The 20,122-nt window shown below is 33.2% G+C and overlaps 1 protein-coding gene across 3 annotated transcripts in view; it reads right to left on the bottom strand.

Moving 5' to 3' along the window:
- Positions 1-20,122, bottom strand: part of LOC116850352 (heparan sulfate 2-O-sulfotransferase pipe) — a 150,623-nt gene that overhangs the window by 8,656 nt on the left and 121,845 nt on the right. The window lies entirely within an intron of this gene.

The following is a 20,122-nucleotide window of genomic DNA, read 5'->3' as shown; positions in this document are numbered from 1 at the left end:
ACACACACACACACACACACACACACACACACACACACATATATATATAAACTTGATATATATATAAACTTTGATATATATACTTTATTATATTCTATATAATATAATATAGTAATTTCTTTAAATTTCCCAAAATGCTATATACAGCCTATTTAGAATGTAAAAATTTGATCCAAAATAGATATTATAGAATTAGCATATAGAATTATTCAATTACTTTTTTTTCTCTAAGTTCTTTATTAATATGTAATAAAATGAAAATTATTTGTGTACAGTTGACAGAAATGAGCAGAAAGCAACTGGCTTGTTTCGTATGCAGAAAGCAACTTGGCCTGTAAAATTTCATATTGTTTCATTATAACAGACTTTATACTGTCTTTTAATAGCTCGATATATGTTTCTGTGTTTTTCTTGTTATTATACATATGCTCTTCTATATAGACGTAAAGTCTTCTTGAGTGTTTGTAAATATCATTGGCAAGAGACGGAAGTTCGATATCCCCAAGTACGTCTAATATAAAATCTAACAGAACCAAATTTAATATATGTCGAAATATGTTTAACAACAGAGAAACTAATGTATATAAAAAAATAAAGTTTCTTTTCTACACAGTTTTCTACCTTATTATCATATCAATTAGTGCGTCCTCACTTTTATTTCAAACATAGATTCTCTATTTAGAATCGGAACTAATATACTATTAATATATTAGCTAAAAACTCATGCTTTTTTAGTTAGTAAAATCGATATTTTGTGGAATCAAATAGGAAATCTCACCTTACAGCAATTATTGAATTCAATCATTGAATAAAAAATGAAAAAAGAATTTTTAACACACCGAATATTTATAAATTTTAAATATTTATATTTGTAAAGTGAAAATATTTAAGATATTTTATATATTTTTTGTTTAATTCTAATAAAAAAAACTAGAAAAATCTGGAAAATTGTTGAAGAAAGCAAATATATTTGTATTTGTATTTGAGTTTTCTATTTAAAATTATGTGTTTAAAATATTATAAACCCCGAATCTGCACACATTTTTTCTCACACAGAATCATAGTTATAAATAATTTAATAATTATGTAATTATTATATAACTCACTAAGCATTAACTATTTTTTAATTATATATTGATTACACATATAAATTCAATTATTTATAACTATGATTCTCTTGGTTCTTATAAGCTTGATTCATTTTTTAATTGCATATCGAATAACATATTATTTATTATTTTGTAGAATAAAATAAATTTTCATCCAGATTCCATTTGGAAGCAAGATTTGTTGAGAAATAGGACTGTATTCCAATTAGATATCAAGAAATGTTCTATATAAGATAACTGTATATTTCAATTCCCTCGATTTTTCTCTCTTTTTTATATTTAAATTTCATATTTTACTTTTATTACATTACAGATAAATACATTTATCTGCATCTTAACGTAACATTTTTTCTGCGTTATCGCGTCGCAATCAAACATCGTCTTACTTTCGTGGAATCGGATCGTAATTAAAAGATACGTATAGACGCGACTGGGAGCTACTCGGTGCTTGGCACCGTTCGAAACGTTCGCACATGCGTCGGCTGTACAAAACACGTATAGACGACTACGATTTTTCTTCCACTCTTGTAGTGAAAACAGCGACGCATTTATGTCGCGTCATTCGGGAAAATCGCCGTCAGAAGCTGGACTCCGTTTAACGCCTGATAGACGACCCTGTCGTACAAGTCAGCAAATGTCGAGATTTAACCATCACCTCCGCCATCATAGCTACGTGGGAAATTCCGTGCACAACATGCGGGGATCTCCGAGAGCGGCCACGTAATTTCTCTTTAATGAACAGTATCAACTAGATAACAGAGTTCGTTTTGTTCCGAACTTGAATTCTAAAATAAAATATAAGAGCCAACACAAATTTATAAGGGTCAAACTTATAAGTAGTTCAATTTAATATCTAGGTGTGATTAATATATAATAAACTAACTTTTAACTAACTTCTAGTTGTACATTGTAATCAATCTAAATATTAAATATTAAATACTTCATCGTGTACTGACTATAGTGTTTAGCTTTTATTTGCATCATTTTCCTCTTTTGAATTTATTTTATTTCATAACAGGATAAATGACGTGTTTTTCGATACACAATCAAGTAACAAATTAAACCTATAAGAGACAACACAAAATCATAATATTAAATTTAATTATTTAATATTCATTATTTATTCTGTTATAAAATAAATTCAAAAGAAAAAAATAATGCAAATAAGAGCTGAACGCTATTACCAGTGCGAGATGAAATCTTTGTAATTACGATTATAAAATTTATAATTATAAGTATAAAAAATCATGAATATACTGATAATCATTAAAACTATGTAGATAAATCAAATATAAACCGGTATTTTTTTTTTATTTATTGAAGCAATATAAAATTACAAAAAAATATAATTATTTTTCTATATAATCTTCTTTAACGTAAACACATTTTTTCCATCGGATCGGAGGTCTTTTTAAGCCCTCTTCTTCGAAGAAAGAAGATGGAAGCGTCATAAGCCAATTGCGCACGAACTCTTCCACGCCTGCGTCGTCGTTAAATCTTTACCTTCCTAACGCTTCCTTGAGTGGCCCAAGCATGTGGTAGTTACATGGTGATAAATCTGGATTGTAGAAAGGATGTTCGAAGGACGTCCAATGCATTTCATGCAACTTATCACTTTCCTCGCGTGGTCATTTTTGTTCCTGGATGAGGAAACGTGGCACCCACCTTGCCGACACTTCCGGTAACCAAGGTGTTCCGTAATTATTGACTGAGCATTCCCATAGCTTATTCCTACTACTGAAGCGATTTCAGTTATTTTCATAGACATATATACTAGACTGCGCGGTCTGTGCAGAGGAGTGAAACGAACACGGAAGGATAGATATATGCGCCTAGTAAGGCGATCCTTGTCTAATCGTGTAGTTGGTGGGGAGAAGGAAAGAGGAAAAGTGACACACATATGTCTAATATACATAGTATACATGTGTCTAGTATATTATGTGTCTATGGTTATTTCTAAGCGTCTATCACCATCGATGAGATCGAACTGCTCTAATGTTGTCGTTAGAGGGCGGCAGTTATGGCTCTCATTTTCGACGGTTTCTCGACCGTTTTCGAATTTTTGTTCCAGTCAAATATCTGAAAGCGTTCTTTCCACGAACTGTGCACGTAGTCTGGTCAAAATTTCAGAAAATTTGACTCCCTCGTTGGTTAGGAACTTAATAATAACGCGCTGTGTAACGGACGATGGTACCTCTTGCTCAGACATTGTGTTACTAGCTAGGTAAAAGGCTCTGTATAGAGGACTGACTAGAGTGGTTACCCGCTCTACGTATCTCTAATTTCAATCCCTAAAAGTCCTAGCCCGGTCACGTGATTTCCCTAGCCCCAAAAAAAGAAGTCCGTTTTATATTTGATTCGCCCATGTAATAATAATAACATTACCCTTAGTCTTTGGACATCAAAGTCTAACAGACAACAAGAAAGCGAAAAAGCTTGCCTAAATAGAGACTAAAAGGAATCTAAACGGACAAGATACTGGGATCTCTTTCGGCAAAAACATTATTAAAAATTACTTAAAACACTTGAAAAATTGAAGGACTAATAAGAGACGTCAACCAAATTGCTTATGAACTAACCCTTGCTAAGCAGTGTGAAATAGTTTCTGGCCATGAACAGACAAAAATCTGAGAATATATATTAGCCTCATTAACTGTCAGGACATATATGTATAACCTTAGATTAACCGAGCAAAGAGAATGCCAGTTATATGGAGATGAGAAAGAGGATAGTATACTCATTTTGTGTTGGCACTCGCTTGCAAGGAATATCGACTCCTAAAGGGTATGTTTCAAATACTCAAAAACCTAGGAGGATGAATAGTCTAGTAAGCTTGGTAAAGAGAAAGAGAATATTGGATTAGAATCACTACCATCGTAACAAAAAGCAATCAACGAGATATTACAATGGATCCTTAAGTTAGATGACGCAAGGAGCTATCAAACTTATTGCTTTCTATTTCTATTGCTATTACTATTACTATAACCATAATATATTAATAAATTATATATTGATATCTCTCTATCATAAATATAAACAAACATTTCAGTTTCATTTAGACTCTCTTTAATGTACAAAAAATCTGCAAACTTTATAAGTCGACTAATAAAGTTAGCGTCGAGTTTACGTATATCTGTCTATCTGGGGGGATAACGTCTTCGATCTCCCGATTATTTTCGAAATAACAAGTCTCGTGAGCATCGATGAGTCGTTTCCTTTACACGAATGTTCGACATCGATCCTGTATTCCATTAACGTGCATCTACATAAACGAATCGGAATTCGTTGCGATGCAAAGTTGCGCCGGAAATACCGTAACAAAGTCCGCGCGATCCGTTACACGCGTACGGAACATCGTCGAGGTTACTTTATACAGTACTGACGCGATTGTTCACCTGAACGTTGATGGATAAGTCCGATCCGGACTATCTGATGCATGTAGTTTCGTACGCGCAATTAACATTCAGATTACGTGTACGCGGAGTTCAGGGCGTAATGTAAAAACACATCAAGATGTATTCAACTTAACGACATGCATATCTGAAAGTTATTGCGAAGGTAATTATTTGACAGAAGCTTATCTTTGAGTTTACCACTCTTTTCTCCTAACATAGCAGTGTTCAATTCAAGTTTTAATTAATATTAAACAGATTAACATAAATTAACTTATTTTTAAATAAATGTATTCGTTTGCAGATCGTTCCTCAATTTCAAGTTCTTCTTCCTGAAGAAGTAAACTGAAAGTGTTCATGAAACATCAAAAACAAATCTATGCAAAATATAACACCAACTCGGAAGCCAAATCACAAATAAATAAATGTAGTTGTAGGATTATGCAATTAAGATAACACATATGTTTGTGAGTAATATGTAATGAACTTATCTCCCTCTATTGCAATTATGAAATCTCATTCTAACTCTGATTCTGTAGTGACACAGTAGCTACATCATCTGCCTTATATTACCCCATAATTTAATATATCTTTAACAATTTCTCTAATCTTTATAGCTTTCTTCACAACTTCTCTTGACATTACATGTACAGTAATGGAAATTACTGATTAGTTAAAAAGTAAGTATATATTCAAAGATTGTATGCATTCTTTGTCATATGTTAACTTCTGCTCTATACAGTATTTATGTTAATTTTTGGTCTAAATATAAATTATTAATATACAGGGAGTTTCTCTGACGCAATTTGCACATCCGCTCACGTAGAATTAATTACTAAATCAAACTAAACACAGAAATCCTCTACCATTTTTCAAACAACTACATACAACATTTAATCATTGATTAGTAAAGTTTGGTGAATGATCATTTGCGATGTAGTGTAGAGTGTGATTGTGAGTATAATTTCCGTTCTAAACAAAAAAATTTTTCACCATTCTCAGCAAATAAGCACGTAGATTTTTCAATTATTAGTTAAAGAATATTAATAACTAATTAGATGCAATCATTCTTCCCACTAATCTTCTTTACCAAATAACTTCAAAATCTACGTAGTTATTTGCAAAATGACGGAGAACTTTTTTGATCAGATTGACCTAATAAACAAGTATATAATAAAATGTCATATTTACCATGGTCATACTCTCTACTACATCGCACGCGATCATTCATTAATCTTCTTTAATTAATAACTCAAAATTAAATATATGCAACATAAATGTAATTAAATATATGCAACATAAATGTATGCAAAATAGTAGACTTTTGTTTTCAATTTGCACACAAATTCTATATGCACACAAGCAGATGTGCGAGCTAAACATATTTATATTACACATAATATATTATATTAAAAATTTTCTTTAGATATAATAGTGTTTTTTCCATCAAACAACACATAGTTTAATCTAATAAAACAATATGTGTGTGTGATATTTGATATAAAATTATTTTGTTGAGTTAAGCAAGTTAAAGTAAACAAATCATCAAAATTAAAATCACCAAACAAATAGAAATATTAAATCCAAAAAATTTTTTTCTTCTATCATATCAAATTTTCAGTTTTTAATAAAATCAAATTGATGAATGATCGCGCGCAATGAGATACAGAATGTGACAATAAGTACGATTTCCGTTGTACATTAGGTCGAACTGAACAAAAAGATCCTTTATCATTCTTCAAACAACTACGTAAAAATCTGAGTTGTTAGTTTTAAAAAAGCAAAATAATAGCACGTTGTGATTCACAAATCTTCTTTAATTAATTTCGCAAAATTTTATGTGACTGTTTGCAAAATAGTGGAGAAATTTTATCTTCAGTTTGATCTAATTTATATGTACACGTGCGTTTCTCTACTTATTTTTATATAGACATCCTACATACAAGATGTTTCAAGAGGAAATAATCATAGGTCGACAGATAATAGATGGAGCTATGCTGAATAAAAAACTCTATGTGAACACATATATCTACATATTCATATATCTACATATTCATATATACGAATATATATCAATATATCAAAGTTCGATATCTCAGTATTGAGATGATACTGCCAGTATCGAAATTTGTGTAATACCGATTCAATAATACCGAAAATCAAATGCAATACATTCTATTAATGTATCACTACAGTACGCCGAGAAGGCGACAGAGAGATTATTATCTGCGAATTTAACCTTTTCCTTTCTCCAAAAGCCTTGAAAAACGGATATTTTTTTTATTTAATATGACTCTATCTATTATATCCCGATCTGTGGCCATTTACTTTTGAAACATCCTTTATATCTTTTCGATTTGATGTGACGTGACTAAAACGTAAACTTATATAAATAGACTGGCCCCTACCGTAGGAGGTAACGTGGTGACATCTACGGTACGGACATAGCCTTCCGGGTCTGTCCTACTCTAAAGTAGGAATAGTGGAGATGAAACCAAATGAGAGGAATGCATAGAATTCATAGAATGCATAGAAGAGGGGAAGAAAGCACTTTTATTGTGAACAAGAAATTTTGTGAAGTAAGTAGTCTATTGTAATAGTTATCTAAGGTAATAGTCTAAAGTAATAGTTATCCTAAGTTAATCTTCCGTATGCAATCTGAGTCTATTTTGTCCAGCTCAACATTTTTTGCTACTCTAGGCTTTCAAAAAATTTCAAAAAATGCAGAGTTATTTCTCAATATTTCTAATACATTACTATATAGTCGTGAAACCCAAATGTTTAAACCTTTTTTTAATAAAAATTCAAAAGTGAATCAAGATGAATCGAAAAAATGGAAATTTACTTTAAAATACATAATTTAGCAATAAATGAATATTAAGAAAAACTGTTTTAGGGTTTTATATTCTAAACCTATGACCTTTCAAAAAATTGTACTCACATTCGCGCCAAAAAAGCTCCAAAAAATATAATTATTTTAAGACCAGAAGGTAGGATAATTTTATGGTGATTCATAAAATCAATAAATATTACATGAAGCAAGATTTAAACCAAAAAGCAATTTATATTATAAAAATACGTCAAATTATAAAATATATATTAATAAAGTATATGTATATATAAATAAGTGATAGGAAAAAATGATATAAATGTACTATGTTTATAAGGCGCAGTTTACTTTAAACTGTTATTTTAACAGTTAACTTTACTTTAGCATTAAAAAAGCTAATTTTGAAAAAGCATTAGAAAAGCTTATTTTGCATTAAATATTGAAAAAAATCATTAACATTCAACTTCAATTATTTCCGAAAATACTAACGCCGTCTGCAATCTGAATCTTTTGTGGCACATATTCAATTTTGATCCCATGCTATTCGAAAATCAATTATCATGGACTGACGTCGTTTGGTGAATAAGACCCTATTACTAACAAGATTTTTCACGAGAGATAACTGGACACTATCCTTCCATGATTTCGGAGAAATTTGAAAGTGAAATTTCGTCTGGGTCGCAAAAGACCCAGATTGCAGACGGAGCGTTAATTAATGTGTATTTATTTGTCCGTATGCACACTATTACATGTTATTCTGTCCTTATCTATTGATGACCAATATGTGTTTCATTCGCTACTAGTCCCCATCAAGCAACTAAAAGAAAAGGACAGATCTACCCAAGTAGCTATATCTACACCGTAGATGTTGCCACGCAATCTCCTACAGTAGGGGCCAGTCTATTTAAAAGTCTATCTATAAATCTATGGACTAAAAGATCCTCACAATTGACGTGCGTCATTCGCGTCTTTACTGGCTGATGAAGTTCAATTATCGAATTACAAGCGCGTTTCGTAAAGCAGCGCGATCTCGGGGCGAAGTTGCCGATCAAGGAAGTGAGGACGGCGCGATCGCTTGGCGATGTGATCGATTGCCAGCGCAACACTATGGAACTCATTAGGACCCCTCGATCGCAGGCACGAAGGCTGGTACGGTACGGTACGGGTTTAGTCCCTTGTTAGAGCATACTAGTACCTTCTATCTGCGTTATTCTCCTGAACAACGCTACGACGTCGTGCGTCGCGAGTAACGAGACTCCGCTACGGATAAATTAGCGATCGCGGTGATTAAGAGGTCGCCGCGGAACTCGGCCAAGATCAACGATCTGCGGCGAGACCGGAATCGAAGTCCCCGCGGGTGACCGTTGGTCATCTTTAGAAAGTTGCCGCTCCTTCCTCGCCCCGAGAATGTCGCAACTCTCTCGTTCACTCGCATGCGAGTCATTGGACGAACGCGAGAGGAAAAGAAGCACAGCTCGCTTACACGCTTCTTCGTCTCTTCTTCTCTAAGGGCGATTCGTATTTCTCCATCTCTTTCTCTCTTCTCTTTCTTTCTTTCTTCTTTCCAGTCTCTCTCTCTCTCTCTCTCTCTCTCTCTCTCTCTCTCTCTCTCTCTGCCTTCTCTTTCTCTCTTCTTACATCTCCGTACCGATGCATCCGACTGGAAATGAGATCTTGCTCCAGTACGAAGCCGACTAGCCGATCACTCCGGTTCTGTACTTTGTTTCCAATCGACGTGACTGATCGGATTCTTCCGCGTTGTTGCGAATTAATTCGCGCGAGGCGTTTAGCATGTTTCCGCGCTGTGCGCTTAACGTTAGTCAATATGCGATAATCCCAGCGAAACGGGGCTTCCTAATTAATGAGGATTTAACGATGGTCATTAACGAAAGCGCCGAGTCGATCGAGCGTACGACAGGGAAAGGTAGTTGCCATCGTACCTTGAATACACTCGCTTATTTCCTCACGTTCATATGAAAGAAAATGTGATGAAAACTATAATTACCTTGCCGCTTCCTGCTACACGTTCATTCCCTTCAGCATTTATTAATTATTTCGAGATCTTGCATCGTTACTCTATCGAGAATGCAAAGATGCCGGAATCTGAAGAGCTCAGATTTTTTTTACAATCGCACTTGTCGACTTATTAAAGGCTTATTGTCTATATTCCAAAATAATGAAAAGCTTTTGAAAAACTTAGAGATTTATCTATATTGCATTTTTTTAATATATGAAGATATATAATATTAATATATAGAATAATATCTAATTTGGATTTTCCAGCCCAAATTATGAAAATATTGATAAAAATGTATCTCGCGATTTTTTAATTGTTAAGACTTTCAAAAATACAAAGAAAAAATTTTGACTCGAAAATGTCTACCTAGAGGAAAGTTATAGTAGTGGGTCCATACGAATTCAGTAGGGAAAAGGAGGACGTAAACTGCAAACGTTTTAAGTACTTGGTAAAAATATAATTTACGTTATAAATATTAACATAATATATACAAATATGTAATGTCATCTCTTTTGTTAGAGAATGCAGTTAGCAGGAGTTGTAAAATAATTATTAATTTTCTTTTACAAAATTAATTAATTAATTAATTTATTTAAATTTGCAGTTAACTAAATATTTATTGAAATTGGGCGTGATTTACCAAGAACAATACACGCAATATTGTCCTTTACATGCAACATAAATTCGACTCAATTGGAATTGCGATCAACGCAAAATATAAAAACAACAATATTTTTACTTTACAGATATATATATATATATATATATATATATATATATATATATATATATTTAGTTTAACAATCAACACAAAACAAACATGGCAATTGCGAGAGAATACATCCGAATACATTAAAAAGAAATCTCCTGTTTGCTTCATTCAACTTTTTTTATTATATCTTTTCTCTCGAAGCATATCGAAGGCGCGTGTAATAAAGACGATTTTGAAGTATATAAAAGCATATCAACAACATAAGAAAATAATCATATATAAATACTTAATACAAATTAGAAGAAATATAAAATTACAGAATACGTTTCACCTTTCCCATACATTTAAAATGTTGTTGTAATGTTGTTGTGATATTGCAGCAACAGTAAAATGTCCACCTGCAGCAATATCGTAATATAACATTGCGGCAATATTGCAATATAATATATATGCCATAATATTGTGTGTATATATATATATATATATATATATATATATATATATATATATATATATATATATCAGCATAATAATCTTAACTTACGAAGTTAAGCCATTTTAAAATGTATGAATGTCTTATAGAAATTTTTAAGATGGTATAAATACTGTAATACAACACACACATACATAAAAACTACAAGAACGTTGACATTGTAACATAGACAAATACTGTAAATGTTTTATAAAAAAAAACTAATTTCCAATTTTTTCATGTCTCATGACCGCTAAGAACCGAAGATTATGATACACACTCCAAACTTTCGCGTATCCTTCGGTAGTTTCGATCCCAAACGGTATACTGATCCCCCCATTCATGTCCTGACCGCGTTAAGCGTTGCTTGACCTGATGACTGAGCGGCACGTAGTGATTCCAATGATGTTCTTACAACTTAAGCTTATATAAGTCCTTATAGTGTTCACAATATATTATAGCATACCCAGCAAACATCATGTAACAGTTATATAACTGTTACATGATGTTTATTGGATAACTTATTGATATTGAAACAATGCAACAACATTCGATATGTGACAAATATTGATATAATGTATATTAGTGAATCAGTAAGGTCGGCATGGTGCGGTGGGACATAAAAACGCAGCAATATAAGCACAGGCAGTGGCGCGTTATGCAACCACTCGCCGCACGCCGACATTCATGTGGACAGGGTGTCCCGCATAAGACGTCCAACAAAAAAATATAAGTAGAACAGATAAAAGTGAACAAATATTGTATAGGTCATTTTTCAAACAACTACGTAAAATTTCGAGATATTAATGGACGATTAATGGATAATATAATGGACGATTGCTCGCGGGCCTATCTTATAGGCCAGAAAGGTGGGCCGTTTGGCATATTGAAATGGGTATGTGTCCATGGACGTGTGTGCTTTTCCATTTTCTTCGCCTGCCGCGGTAAGCCGTATGTCCCGCCTGCCGCGCCACGCGTTTTGATATGCTCAACTATTTTAATTAATATCTCGGAATTTTACGTGGTTGTTTGAAAAATGACCTCTACAATATTTGTTCATTTTTATCTGTTCTATTTATATTTTTTTTCTTGAATGTCTTATGCAGGATACCCTGTATATAGGCCGCGCTACAGCTCGAATACTCTTTTCTCTATCATTTAGTACTTTTCCTTAATTTTTATAATTAATTTCTCGATTATTACTGCGAATATCGTAAATCAGAGTATAGGACTTTTATGTTTACTTCACCCCATTTTACGTTCCCAAAATGCGGAGGAGAGTCTGGAACACTCTGTGTAAGCACTATTGATGTAAAAAATTACTGAATTTGAAATACAAGTAACAGAAATAACTAGTAAATAAATAAAAAAATGTAACGTTATTTCCATAATATATTTGAAATATTGCTGCAACATTGCTAAAGTAATATTGCAAATTAATGTTTATAAATATCTTTACAATGTGCAATGTTACAACGTTGCAGTATTATTACTACAATCTTTCATACTGTATGGAATGTGTGTTGTAATATTCTCTTATTACAGAACGTTACATATGCGCAACAATTTTTCTCTATGTCTACATTATCAAACTAAGTCTGTTTTACACAATTACATAAAATACGAGATGTACTATGGAAAAAATAAACCATGATAGTAAACATGTTAAGTATTTAAAATGGGCTATGTAAAATTTTATTGCGATTCAGAGATAAAAATTGAAAAGTTAAAATCAGAAATAACATAAAATAACATAAAACAAAGTAAATAAAATATAAAAATGTGATGTTAAAGCAAAAATATATTGTTATTCAACTATATCATATATATAGAATGTTCAATTATAATTAATAAAACTGAATATCTAGGAAATTAAACAAAATACAAAAAAATATTTTAGACAAAAGTTGCAAATATTCACTTTTTGAGATTTGTTTTATTTTATCCTGATACTTTTCAATATAAAACATCTTCTGAAGTATTCACTTTTCACGCTAGATAATATAAAAATACATCAAAAGAGTGTAACGTTGACTTTGAAATATCGAATTTGTAGCATTAATACTGCTGTTAATTCAAAATCATGTTGTTGACAAATAAAAATTACGCGTGATTAAGTAAGTAAAGTTGTTGCAACAAAAAAAAAACAACGTAAAAGGAAATTTCAGAGGTCTTATTCATTGAACTACAAAAACAAGGAAAGAAGAATTATAATGAAAAACAATTAGATATAGGCACATCCACGCTTTAAAAAAACATCTCTCTCTCTCTCTCTCTCTCTCTCTCTCTCTCTCTATCATGGATTTTATTATATAATCTCTCATATCATTGTTTTATAAGAAAATCATTTCAGGAATTACTTTTATATGACTCTTACTCAATTTGAAGATATAACGGCACTCATAATATCCACGTCTCTGACTTTCTTTTATATTTCTCTCAATAGAATAATCAACCGTGAATAATTCGCGCGCACGCGCGACACTTAGAGTTAAAATATTCCAACTTCTTTTCTTTGATGCTAATATCAATGTCATGTGACAACGTTTGACGCTGATTTTCAACGTCTTGTGAATTTGAACCCTTTTAGGCTCGTGCAAGCTTTGCGCGAGGGCTTCTCAGTAGAGGAAGGAGACGGAGGGAGGGGGGAGGGAGGGGAAGCGAAAAAAGGGCATCACAGTATCTCGTCGGCAATCACAGACGCTAACGAGTTAACATTCTATCGGGCAGATACTACTCAACAATGCGAGACGTTTGCGCGGAAAATGTAGCGGCGCAGCATACAGACGGGATCATATGGAAGATAAGCGTGCGCAAGCAGCTTCTCGCGGACGAAGTAGATGCGGTCAGTTCGTGATCCAACTGACAATGGCAGACGGACACGGGCGTGGGTTCTTTTTGCGACCTCACGCAAGGCGCGAGAGTAGCCGACAGGTCCGATTATCGATGGTACATCGACAGTCTTTCTTCCTCTTTCTCTTTGTCTCTTTCTTAATCCCTTTCTTCTTCTGTGCAACTGCACGAGTCGAACAGCTTAGCGTAACACTTTAAACGAACAGTTCCCCGGGCGCAGACTTCCGATTGACGCGTTCGCGACTGTGCAACTCACGGCAACTCGTGCACAATGCGATGAGTTATGCACGAGATTGCGGCGCGATAGCTCTTTGTAATAACGGTTCCTGTCGACGTCGTACCATGTATTCCTTGTTTGCCCTGTTAGGAGACTAAAACGTCTCGTGCTATACAGACATGAATCGTGGTTGCTTGCCGTTATGGTTGTGCAATTAATTTCTGAACGGCTTATGGTCAGCTGATTAACTGTGTTATCGCGCTGGTCGTAATCATGATGCGTTATAATTAAGAGAAACCTGTCCCATCCCTTCTCTTTTTCTCTCTCTTTTCCGCGAACCGATCAGTGAAAATTTATTATACAATGTGGGTCTCGCTTGTTTCCCGTTTCTTTTCGCCGAGAGAGAAGTAATCATCTCCTAGGCGATCGCGCTGCGATTTACTCAAGTCCATATTAAACGGAGATCAGTGTCAGTTTTGTAAAACATCGCCTTGTGGCCGCGTTACGCAAAGCGGCTCTCTCGGCCGGTTCTACTGAGAGTGTACCACTCCTTTACTACTGCACGTGCAAAATTTTCTTCCCTTTGGCGGTATATAAGTATGTGCGTTTGTGTGTGTATATATATGTCTCTCTCTCTCTTTCCTCCCTCAGCAACTCGGCGATGCACTCCATCGATTATAATGCATCGTGCAAATTGAAAATTGTACGATGGCGTATAATTACTGGCTGATAATTATCGCGCTCGCGTTGCACGCATCAGCGGCCCTTGACCGCACGCGACCGGACGACGACGCTAGGATTAGCTGCGGCCGATCTAAGCGACGGCGAGTTAGTTTCGTGACCGATACAGATGCTGCTTTAATGGACGGACGGACGGACGAGAGACCGCCGCGTCCGGAACTGCAGGCCGCCCGGAGGCCTGCAGCCGCGCGGCGTAGGCGTAGAGGCTTTATTCACGTCATTCACGGCTTAAGACGTAGCCGTGGCGCGGAGGTTACAAAAAACGCCGCCGTTGCATCTTCCGATCGTTGATCTTTGCCCGCTGGAACGAGAACGCTCTGGCTCCTTCGTAGGTCTCCTCGTGGCGCTCTATTATGCGCTACGTTGACGCTCGTCCCGATGAATCGTTGCCCGATTTCACATATAAACGGGTATCTCCTTCTTTTTCGAAGAATTCAATTGTTGTCAGAATTAAAACAAGCAATGTCGTATATTCATTCATTGACGGATTCTTCCTGTAGATATTTTCGACCCGTTCTGGCGAAGAAACGGTTCTTTTTGTCCACATTCTATTGGTATATATAAGCATGTATGTGGAAAAAATTTTCGAGATATTTTACTAACTTAATCTTAATTTAACTTTATTGCAAGCGATGTGTGTGGGTGTAAAAGGCGTTATGGCTAATCATTTTATTTGAGAGTTACACGGGTTCATAAAAAAAAAAATTTCTTTTTGTTACGTATAGATCAAATTACATGATTTATATAGTATTTTTAATATAGTTTTTTTAAGCTGAATTAAAAAATACAAATCGATCTTTTCTATCGCCCACGCTTTTCTAAGGATATGATTTTTAATCTTCGGAGTGGTAATCAGGGTTATTTGTGTCCGGATCATTTTAAAGAATGCTCGTTTCTCTGAGATAGGTAAATCTTATTTCTTACCTCCTCTTTCTACAAAAATTTTGGTGGTGGACAGAATTCACAGTCCGCGAACCGCTGGGAAAAACTTTTATCTTACGGAATGCCGAACAGTTCAAATTACGCGTGGACACAAGTGACTCTGGTTACCACTTGACCTATGCTAAAAATGTAGCTATATAGGTTGTAGTTTTTGAGAGTTCATTCTCAGCATTCTACGCATGAAAATACATAAGGAACACATTAGAAATTTTATGTGACGAATTACCTGTTGACCATATTATTAAACTGTAAACTAAGTTTTAAAAATTTTTTCGTAAAAAATCTTTATGAACATCGAATATTTAGAACATATGATTACTATTTTTTTTATTCAATTATTTTTTACAAAACTACTTATATAAAAATGATAAAAAAACTTATTTTTATTTTTTATAGAATGTCGTACAGCAGTATGCAACGACGCACTATTTGCCAATGTATGTACTAAATAAACTTTTTTTATTTGTATGAACGATATTGTTTGTCTATTTTTAACTTTAAATGAAAAGAAAATATTTATAACTTCAAATGAAAAGAAAATATTTTATCTTAAAAATAAATATTTTGTCTCTCGAATGAAATACAAAATACTCTCTCGAGTATATTTTCCTTTAAATTGACGATTTCCTTTCCATAAATAATTATATTTTATATAAATATCTATGTAGTAGAAAAACCTAGAAGTATTATTTTCTGAATTATTTTTTAATAAAGCTATACATTTATAAATAACAATGATTTTTACATCTCTCTCTCTTTCTCTCTCTCTCCCTTTCTCTGTTTAAAAATTATTTAATAAATACTTATCAATTTATTTTTTACAACTACTATATATAGTCTTTAGCTAGAAAAATATAAGGAACACCAATAATGTTTGAAAATATTTTTTAGTACACCAAGGAAAGGAAAATTAAGAAAAACACAACTGACTCTAGTTACCGCTTGGAAGGTGCCAAAAATATCTTACCTCTCAGAGTTAAATTTTGAGAGAATTAATTTATATGCACACAGAATGTATTTGGTGTAACAGTCCATACGAATTTTTAGACGCATTCGACTGTTTAAAAAAAGATAAGATAAATGTTCGTCTGCTTCATACAGTTTACAATTTGCAATACAAATTTATTTTTTTTCATAAAAACAAGGTCATATTGAATTTATTAAATGGCATCATGTAACTTTTTTTACATAATATTATAGAGGACTTTAAAATAAATTCACAACAAACTATTAAGAATGTTATTTTTATTAATAACAATATAAAAACAATAGAAAAGCTTTAACTTATGAAATCAAATATTCAAATTACGTACAAATTAAATATTAATTTTTATTGTATCTTGTGCCTAATTGGACATTAAGTCATTGACCTTTTGAATTTTTTGACGAATATATTGCTTAAATAGTAGAACCCTTTATGGAAGCTACTTAATATTGACAGCATTTCAATTAAAAAAATTTAGCATTAAGTCGAATTGCGGAATTGCTTAGAATATCTTATATATAATATATTACATCTCAGATAAATATTAGAAAAAAACTGTGAATGATGGAGAAATTTTGAGAGTTTATTCTCAGATTCTACGCATAAAAATACATAAAGAACACATTAGAAATTTGATGTGACGAATTACCTGTTGACCATATTATTAAACTAAGTTTTGCAAATTTCTTCGTAAAAAATTTTTATGAACATCGAACATTTAGAACAAATATCTTTAATTAAAATAATCACCGCAAATATTTATTATTATTCACTATCCTTCGAATAAAAATTTAATGTTGCAACAAAAAAATGTCGACTCCTTAGCATTAAAGAAGTCACAATTCAGTGATAGCGGTTTGCAACGCGTTGCATAGCGGTCTTGTTGTCTTGCCAGATACCGTATCGACTGAAACATGTAGTGACTGGGAACTGCAATGTCTTGGTCCTAAGAGAATTTTCTACTGCAAGTCTAGTAGAATTTGCATAATGATTGAAAAGATATGATGTGTTGAAGAGTGTCTTGCCATCGTTTGGGGCAGCATTTTTTCTCAACTCTAATCTACAAAATTATTCTCTGTAGCGTTCGGCGTGTACCGTTTAACCTGACTCATCGTAATCGACATAGAAGAGAACCTCATGTCTATAGATGTTGCGTTTTGGCATTGTTAGAGCTGACTGGCAGAGTGCTGCAAGACAGTCATTTAAAAAAAACGAAAAAACCGAAAACTTGCTGAAAACTTGCTGAAAATGACCGTCATACCGGTCAACTATTTAGTTACTGGCAAAACATAATTTACAGCTCAGTATATGCAAAAGTCGTATATAAAATACATATACACTGTAAAAAATCTTGCGTACTCAGTAAGTAACAGTAAGTACAGTACGTAAACAAAAGTCCACTCTAAATTTTGTGTCAAAAGTAACTCATTCTTATATTCATTCGTGTGTTATTTATATTATGTACTAGTCCATACATAATGTAAATAAACACACAAATGAACATATGAATGAGTTATTTTCGACACAAAATTTAGAGTGGACTTTTTGGAATACTTACTTACATACTGTGTACGCAAGATTTTTTACAGTGTATGAGCGATGTAGGAAAAATTTTAATTTTTGACAGGTGTTTGCTGAAATCTGTTTATACAGTAATTAAAGGTACAGGGTTTATATAGTATTAATTATTTAAGGGTAATCCTAAATAAGTGCGAAAAACTTTAAGAGAAAATTCTTTGTCGAAAATTAAGAGTTATCTCTTTCATATAAATATATCATATTCTTATATCCCTTCCTGAGAAGTTACATTCTTCCAAAGAGAAAGTTAGGAATTAGGTTTTTATTTTTTCATTGTTCTATAAATGAAATGTAATTTCAATGTACACTATGTGCAAAAACTATCGCAAGCATCTATCTGCATTTGTATTCTTACATCGTTTTTCATTGACAAATTATGTGTAAAAATATAAAGAATAAGTTGCACATATACGTGTATGGTTTATCATATTTCAATAGATGGGTTAGGTTATGGTTAATTTTTGGGAAGAAAGTGCGGGAAGAAGAGCGAAATCTCTCTTCCGCGTATATACGGGTAATGTATACCATATTTCATTGTAAACTGTATACTAAAATTATGTTCCGTTGAAACTTTTTTTTCAATAACTTTTTAACAAACAATGAGCGACACCTAAAACTTATTGAAGGATTTTAGAAAAGTAATCTTCATGTAACATATGGTCGAGGTTAAAGTCGTAGGATCTTTGTTATATTAGCTGTTACATTTATTTAATTAAATTTTTTTTGTTAATATTTTTTTTATAGTAAGCGCCGACTAAAACCATTCGAAAGTTATTCAAGAAGATATCTTTGACAATATATCTCAAAATCAAAGTGATTATAGCTAGGTCCTTAACTCTTTGTGTCACGAATTTTTCCTTACACACGATTAATTTGAAACTTATTACTCGGGAGTTTTTGGGGTCGCTGATTACGAATCTGAATTCGAAATTCAAGATATAGACTTAATATAGCGGACCAAAATGTAAAAAAACTTGATTAGAATAAAACTCGACACTCGGGGGTTTTTGGGATCGCTGATTACGATTCTGAACTTAAAATTTCGAAATTCAGAATGGCAGATTCAATATGGCGGACCAAAATGCGAAAAGTATAGTATCAGAGAAATATGTAAAACGCACTATACAACAGACCTGTACACGGGAGTGCTCCTGAAGTACGTGAGAAGTTTGTGCCCCAGACTTGCTGTACAAGATTGATTTTGGCCTTGAAACTCTAAGCAACTCAGTTTTAAAGCAATCTCATGAAAAGGAAAGTTGTTTTTGTCCGTTATAAATCCGCCATCTTGAATTTTGACAAAACTAACATCTGATTCGAAATTAGCGTCTCCAAAAATCCTTATATAGAAATGCACAACTCATAAGCTTTCATAGTTTTTGTTAAATTGAATTTATTCATAAAAAACTACTATTACCACTACTTTTACCACATTATTTATTTATAACAATCATATTATTAACAATAAGCAAGATTCTTTATTTTTTGTAACTCCCATGATGTTTGAAAAATATAAAAATACCAAATTTTCTAATTAAATCATTTAAACTCTATGAAAAAAATAATAAAATGTGATTAAATGTAAATGGATCTCTGTATGACCCTCTGTGATTCTAAGGGTTAATACAGAATAATTACCTATACAAGGTGTCTGACTTCTACCGTATCAGAACTAATATATAGCTAGAATAGATCAGGATGAGTAATGGAATCGGCGTTATTTTTTAAACAACCACGTAAAATTTCGAGTTATTAAATAAAATAGATGGGCTAATCAGAGGGCGCGACATGGCAGGCGGGACATACGGCTCGCCGTGGTCGGCGAAGAAAATAGATGATTGCTCGCGGGTCTATCTTATAGAGAGGTGGGCCACAATCTTCGTGACGGTCATTGTAAAAAGAATAACGCGTGCGCGAGAGAAAGAGATGGAACATGATATATCTGTCTCCTTTCCGAGCTTTGTCTCATTTCTGTCTCCTTTTCGTCTATTTTCATCGCCGGTCGCGGCGAGCCGTATATCTCGCCTGCCGCGTCGCGCGCTCTGATTATCCCATCTATTTTATTTAATAACTCGAAATTTTACGTGATTGTTTAAAAAAAACATCGATTCCATTACTCACCCCGACCTATTCTAACTATATATTAGCTCTGACACGAGTCAGACATCTTGTATATTATGTGTATGTATATATATACATACATATATACATACATATATATACATACACACACACACACACACACACACATATATATATATATATATATATATGTAT

This window comes from Odontomachus brunneus, unplaced genomic scaffold (genome assembly GCF_010583005.1).
Source record: "Odontomachus brunneus isolate Ranch 3 - 2012 unplaced genomic scaffold, Obru_v1 Obru_scaffold_143, whole genome shotgun sequence".
Lineage (NCBI taxonomy): Eukaryota > Metazoa > Arthropoda > Insecta > Hymenoptera > Formicidae > Odontomachus > Odontomachus brunneus.
The sequence above is the reverse complement of the archived record's forward strand: the minus strand, read 5'-3'. Positions and strand labels throughout refer to the sequence as shown.